Source organism: Pteropus medius, unplaced genomic scaffold (genome assembly GCF_902729225.1).
Source record: "Pteropus medius unplaced genomic scaffold, Ma_sr-lr_union100, whole genome shotgun sequence".
Taxonomy (NCBI): Eukaryota; Metazoa; Chordata; class Mammalia; order Chiroptera; family Pteropodidae; genus Pteropus; species Pteropus medius.
In genome coordinates this window covers 160,917-168,654 of record NW_024356105.1, presented here as the reverse complement: position 1 = coordinate 168,654, position 7,738 = coordinate 160,917, and the positions used below count along the sequence as shown (strand labels likewise).

At 34.9% G+C, this 7,738-nt stretch overlaps 1 pseudogene; it reads right to left on the bottom strand.

Moving 5' to 3' along the window:
- Positions 1-1,309: 1,309 nt before the first annotated feature.
- Positions 1,310-6,507, bottom strand: LOC120600558 (putative gustatory receptor clone PTE01; annotated as a pseudogene).
- Between the last annotated feature and the right edge of the window lie 1,231 nt (positions 6,508-7,738).

Sequence of the window (7,738 nt, the reverse complement as noted above, 5' to 3'; positions counted from 1 at the left end):
AACAGCCTTGGGAGAACTCAGCACTGCACTTAGGAAGCTTCAGCAATGCAGTGGAAGAAAACACCTGAGAATGACGACACAAAGGAAAGGAAGAACAGCTTCACACATTGTCCCACCACCCAGGGCAGCACTACGTAGCACCAGGAGGGAACTTCCCAGCTAGAGAAAGTTGTTGCCTCATGGTAAAAGAGAGAATAGAGTTTGCAAGCAGCTTCCCCAGGCTTTTAGTGGGACATAGGATGGACCTGTTTCTGCCTCACTCAACTCCGACGACGGCAAAGCTTAGACTTAAACACACAGCTAAACACAAGGAAGAGTAGCAGGGACCACCAGTATCAGCCACAATAGGACATAGGACTGGATTCAATGTAGACACAGAGATCAATGGTACAGAATCAAAAGACTAGAAATAAACCCCTGCATATATGGTCAATATTTAACAAGGGAGACCATGTTGGTTTGCAATCTCTGGAGCTTCCAGAGTGACATTTGAAACTAGTCTCCATGCACAGAGGGCCACAGAGAGACCAAAGAGAGAAACACATCACTCCAGATTGGTAGGTGGGCAGTTTTGATAAACTAATGAATGTACATATAAGGCTTGTCTTGGGCGGCCACAACACAAGATCTACACATCTGCCCACCAAATCTTAAAAATTTATGTATAAAAAAGGCTTTAACTGAGTTCAGTCATGTATGACCTCCAGATGGTCTCAACAATACATTACAAGCTCCACGCTCTATCTTTGGCCCAGCATCTAGCTGAGGGTAGGCAAGTGAAATGAACTTTCTAAGGACAGGGGAACAAACAGACTCTGATTCCCCAGGTCCAGCTCTTGGGTTAACTGGAAGTCACACCTTCATCATCACCTCTTCCAATAGAACCAGTCATCAGTATTTATAAAACTCTCCCAAAGATTTCAATAAAATCCACAGAAATTACCTGCATCCTCAAAAATTACCTGAATAAATAATTTTGATGGATGCAAAGTTTATATGGAACATATGCACAAATTGTGGAAAAGGATGTAGTGTTTAAGTAAATAACAAGAGAGTCGTGCATTTCACCTGCATACCAGAGTGGTTGAGGAGAATCTCTCATGCATTCATTATGATGTACAAAGGATCCCAGCATGTTCTCCCACTTCAGTGAAAGATAAATCAAAGGAAGTGACATTCATATGTGAAGCCTGGAGAGGAATGAAAACCATGAGACTAAAAAAGAATGTGACCAAGCGCACAGAATTCAATTTATATGTTTGGATTCGCTGGGTTTTCCAACCACACTTCAAAAACTGTTACACGGATGTTAAGACTCAACTGTTTTGCTGTGGAGCCTCCCTAGGGCACTCTTAATGTCTCTGTTTTTCAGGTTTAAATGAAGTGGTTCAGCATGGGGGCAACTACAGTGTACATGACTGAGGCCACCACATCATTCCTGGGGGAAGGCAACAATGCCGATCCAAAGAAAACTCTGATGCCTGTTTACAGAATAAGCAAACAACTGACAGATGAGAGCCGCAGTTGGAGAAGGCTCTGTACTTTTTACCTTTTGATGGAACATTCAAAATGGAGGAAATAATTTTATAGTAAGAGACAAAAATTCCTGAGATATGGAGAAAACTTGAGATAAAGCCAACAAAATTCATGTCTATGTTATTGGTGAAGGTGTCAAAGTGGACAAGATGAAAGAATTGAGAAGGGTCGCAGAAGAAATTAGAAATTTTTACATTTTTCAAGCAGGTAAGTTTTAACACTATTAATTTGTGCAGTTTTTCATCAAAAAATTGATGAAAATGACACCAGAACTAAGAAGCAGCACAGGCATGGGTTCATGATGACTGAGTAGTGCAGAGGGTGGCAGATGGCCACAAACTGGTCAGAGGCCATCGCAGTCAGAAGCATACCATCCATACATCCAAGAAGGATCAAAAAAGACATCTGAGCCCAGCAGCCCCCATAGGAGATGACTCTGCTGTGAGTTTGGATGTCCACAATCATCTTTCAGATGGTGGTAGAAATAAAACAGATGTCAGCCATGGAAAGGTTGGAGAGAGAAGTACATGGAGGTGTGGAGGTGGGAGTCCAAACTGATGGTCAGGCTGATGAGCAGATTCCCAGGTACATGGACAGAAAGAGCCCAAGAGCAGAGCTGAAGTTCCAGATCATCTGAGAGTTCCACGAGGAAGAATTCTGAAACACGTGTTAGATTTATGGTTCTATCTAGCTTGGATACCTTTTGAAAAGGAAAAGAGGGTTGGAAAAAGGAAATAAGTAAATGCCACACAGCATATAGACTTGTGAGATCATACACCCCAGTAACTTCAGCAGAATTTCTCAGTATGACAAATACTTTCTTCTTAGAACTATTCTCTTATTTGTTTTTGTGTTATTTACCTCTTTCTATACACACTTACTTATGGAAACTTGACTGAAGAGTATCAGAGGAACAAAAAGATTCGAGAGAACAAATCCATGCTCATAGGAAAATATAGTGTACTTCGTTAAGAAAAAAATATAGAATAAGGATTACTTTCTCTCTTTAAGGAAAATAATTCTGATTTTAAGAAATTAAGAAGTGGCCAAATATATCTTATTTTATACAAATGCTAGATAATTCCTTTATTTAAAATATCTTAAATACACTGTAGAAGGCAAGACTGTGTAATCTAGATTCTAAATTCAGTGTAATGTTTATAATCAGAAAATATTCTTATGTGATAGTTATTTTCACGAGTTTTATCACTCTTAGGTTTTCTCTTTTCTCCTTCATAGAAATAAGTGCTCCCATATGAGGGCTGTCCTTTAAAATCATTTATTATATAATTCCTACTTTTGGCTTTAGTGTACTTCACATTTTGTTATCTGTGGTTTAGTTAAATGCACATAATTATACAGCATCAATGACTACAAAGATGGCATTAGTGTACCGAGAATCTGACCACGATTAAACAGTAATGAAATTTAAGAAACACTTGAAATGTGTTATGTCATTCTGGGTTATATTTATCAATCCTATACAATATTAGTAAAATATCTGGTGTTTGAGACTGTTCTTTGCTTTTTTGAGACTGTATTCTGTAACGGCATGATAAAACTAATTCATTGTTTTTCTTTTTCTAAGCTTTATTGAAGTATGATTGATAAACAAAAATTATATATATGTACATATATGGTAAAACATGAAGGGTTTTTTATTATACAACATGATGATTTAATACATATATACACTGTGAAAGATTACCACTATCAAGTTAATTAATAAATTCACCATTTTATATAGTTACTGTATGTGTGTGTGGTGTGTATGACTGTGTGGTGAGAACACCTAAGATGATCTACTCTCTTAACAGATTTCAAGTATACAATACAGTGTTATTAACTATAGTTTCCATGCTGTACCTTAGATCTCCAGAATTATTCATCTTATAACTGAAAGTTAGTACTCTGACCAACATCTTCCCATTCCCTCTATCCCAGCCACCTACAACCATAGTTCAGCTCTCTGATTCTATGAGTTAGATTTTCTTAGATTCCACATATGAGATCATACTGTGTTTGTCTTATTGTGCCTGACTTATTTCTGTAAACATAATATCCTCCAGGTTTATCTATATTGTCACAAATGGCAATGTTTCATTCATTTTATGGCTGAATACTTATTCATTTTGTGTTTGAAGATAGATGGTAGAAATAGATAATAGATACATAGATCATAGATATATACTTAGGTAGATAGATGATCGATAGATAGATAGATAGATACATACATACATATATACATAACATTTCTTTTATCTCTTCTTCTTTTAACAGATACTTTAGTTCTTTCCATATCTTTGCTCTTGTGAATAATACTGCAATGAACATGGAAGAGCAGAAACCTCTTTAGGATAGAAATTTTATTTTCTTCATATATATATATACCCAGAAATGGAATTGCTGGACATATGGTAGTTCTATTTTTTTATTTTACATTTTGAATTAAATTGATTGGGGTGACACTGGTTAATAAAATTATATAGGTTTCAAGTGTACAATTCAATAATACATCATCTGTATATTGCATTTTGTGTTCACCACCTAAAGTCAAATCTTTCATCACCATATAGTTGGCTTCCATTACTCTGATCTATCTCTCTCCTCCGTCCTTCCCCTCTGGTAACCACTATACTCGTGTCTGTGTCTATGAGTTTTTGTTTGTCTTTTTCTTTTCTCACTTTTAGTTTTATATCCCACGTATGAGTGAAATCATACAGTTCTCAATTTTTTCTGTCTAACTTATTTTGCTTAGCATGATAATATCAAGATCCATCCATGTTCTTTTTCATAGGGTTGCTTAGGCTATTCTGGGCGTTTCATGGTTTCATACAAATCTGAAGGCTTTTTGTTCTATTTCATTACAAATATCATGGATATTATCATGCTAAGGAAAATGAGTCAGAAAATGTTCAGAACCACACGATTTCACTTATATCTGAAATATAAAACTGAACACAACAAACGAACAAGACAAACAAAGACTCATGCACAACAGTTTAGTGGTTACCAGAGAGGAGGAGAAGAGGTAAATAAGGGTAAAGGGGGTCAAATATATGGTAATGAAAGGAAATTTAACTTTGGCTGGTGTATACACAGTGCAGTATACATATGATGGATTATTGAATTACACACTTGAAACCTATATAATTTTATTAACCATTGTCACCCCAATAAATTTAATTAACAAATAGAGTAAAAACAAATGTCATTGAGATTTTAATGGGTATTGCATGAAATCCGTATGTTGCTTTGGGTAATATGGCATAGTTATAATAATTTTAACTATGTTGATTCTTCTAATCAATGAACATAGAATATCTTTCCATTTCTTTGTGGTTTTTTTCATTTTTTTGATTATTTTATTAAATTATTTTGTGGTGATACTGACTAATAACATTATATAGGTTTCAAGTATACTATTCTTCAGTACATTATCTGGATATTGCATTGTGTGTTCACCACCTAAAGTCAAATCTCCTTCCATCACCATCTATTTGACCCCTTTACCCTTGTCTACCTCTTCCCTCTTCTCCTTTCCTTCTGCTAACCACTAAACTGCTGTCTGTGTCCACGAGTTGAGTTTTTGTTTGTTTTATTAATTTCTTGCTTTCAGTTTCACATCCTTATATCAGTGAAATCATATGGTTCTCAACTTTTTCTGTCTGACTTATTTTGCTTAGCATAATACTATCAAGATCTATCCATGTTGTTGCAAATAACAGTATTTCATCTTTTCTTATGGATAAGGAATATTCCACTGTATATATGTACCACATCTTCAATTTATTTTAATAATGTCTTATAGTTTCAGTATATAGGTCATCAACATCTTTTCTTAAGTTTATTCCTAGGTATCATATTTTTGTTGCAGTTGCAAAAGGAATTGATCTTTTTTACTTTTTTTTCCTGAAATTTCATTGTTAGTGTATAGCAATGCAATGGATTATTGTACATTGATTTTGTATCCTACAAATTTACTATATTTGTTAATCGTTTCTAATACTTATTTGGTGGAGTCTTTAGGGTTTTCTACATTAAAAAAAATCATGTTGTCTGCAAAAAGTGACAAGGTGACTTCTTCATTTCCAATGTGTATACCTTTTATTTCTCCTTTTTACCCGATTGCTCTGGCTAGGACTTCGGATACCACCTTGAATAACAGTGGTGAGAGTGACTATTCTTTTTTTGTTCCTGATCTTACAGGAAAAGTTTTGAGTTTTTCACAATTAAGTATGATATTATCTGAGAAGTTGTCATACATAGCTTTTATTATGTTGAAGTACTTTCCCTACATGCACATTTTATTAAGAATTTATGACAAATGCCACAGAAATACAAAGGATCATACAAGAATACAATGAAAGACTCTATGCCATCAAATTCAATAACCTAGAAGAAATCGATAAGTTCATAGAAATCTATAACCTTCCTAGACCGAATTATGAAGAACCGGAAAGTCTAAATAGACCAATCAACAGCGAGAAAATTGAAACGGTCATCAAAAACCTCCCAAGAAATAAAATTCCAGGACCAGATGGCTTCATTGGTAAAATCTACCAAATAAGAACAGGCAATACTTTCTAACTCATTCTTTAAGGCCAATATTACCCGAATACTAAGATCTGGTAAGGATAACACACAAAAAGAAATCAACTAATTTCTCTGATTGATATAGATGTAAAAATCCTGAACAAAATGTTGCAAATGGAATACAATACATTAAAAACATTATACAACACAATCAAGTAGGCTTCATTTCAGGGGTTCAGTGTGGTTCAAATTAACCAATAGACCACATAAACAAAATAAAATATAAAATCATATGATCATAGCAATGGATGCAGACAAAGCATTTCACAAGGTACAGCATACATTTATGGTAGTTCTATTTTAATTGCTAATTTTTAATTTTTTAAGGATCCTCCCTACTTGTTTGGTCTCTTGTAATGTCGTACCAATATTCATCCCGCCAACAGTGACCATGGGCTCCCTTTTCTCCACATCCTTGCCAACACTTGTCCTTCCTTTTTTGTAATAGTCATTCAATTAGCTATAAGATGATATTCTAATGTGAATCACATTTCCCTGATGGTTAGTTATGTTGAGCACCTTTTTGTATGCTTCTTGGTTTTGTTTTTCTGGTTATAAACCCTCCTATTTACAGTTGAGGAATTTAGCCCCATGAGAGGCCCCACAGACAGTTTTAAGACCCACACTTCTTACTTAGCTAAGAGATTTTCATGTCAATCATTTCTGATACATGGATTGCAATTCTCTTACTTCAGCTACCTGAAGGTAATTCAGATTCATTATCTTGGCAGTTCACACTGTGATTTAAGGAAAAATGCTAATCGAACAATGTAAATGCACCTGGGCAGTTTCCTCATCTTTGAAATAAGATAATAATTGAACCTACCATATAGGATTATTTGTAAGAAAATCTTTTTTTGGATATTTTTAATTTAATTTTTAATTCAGTTTATTAGGGTAATATTGGTTAATACAATTATATAATTTTCAAGTATATATTATAATTTGACATCTTTACATTTTATTACGTGTTTACCATCCAAACTCCAGTTTCCTTTAGCTACCATTTTTGATCTCCTTTATTCACTTCTCACTACCCCAACCCTCATATTTGACCCTCTTTACCTTATCTACCTCCCCACTCCTCCCCACCCACAAGTCTATAGTCCATGTCCATGAGTCTCTTTGTTTGTCCTGTTTATTTGTTGCTTTTAGCTTTATATCCCACATATAAGTAATATCATGTGATTTTCAATTTTTTCTATGTGGTTTATTTCGCTTAGCATGATTATCTCAAGGTCCATCCATGTTGTCACAAATGGCAGTCTTTCATCTCTTCTTATGACTTAGTAATATTCCATTGTATATATGTACTACAGCTTCTTTAGCCAATTGTCTATCGTAGGACACTTTGGTTGCTTCTATGTCCTGGTCACTGTAAATAATGCTGCTATAAACATCAATGTGCAAATATCTTTTTTCAGATATGGGTTTTGAAGTCTTTGGCGTAAATTCCTAGTAGAGGGATTGCGGGATCATACGGTAGATCAATTTTTAGTTTTTTTGTGAAACCTCTATACTGTTTTCCATAGTGACTGTACCAATTTGCAGTCCTACCAGCAGTGAATAAGGGTTTCTTTTTCTCTGCATCCTCTCCAGCATTATA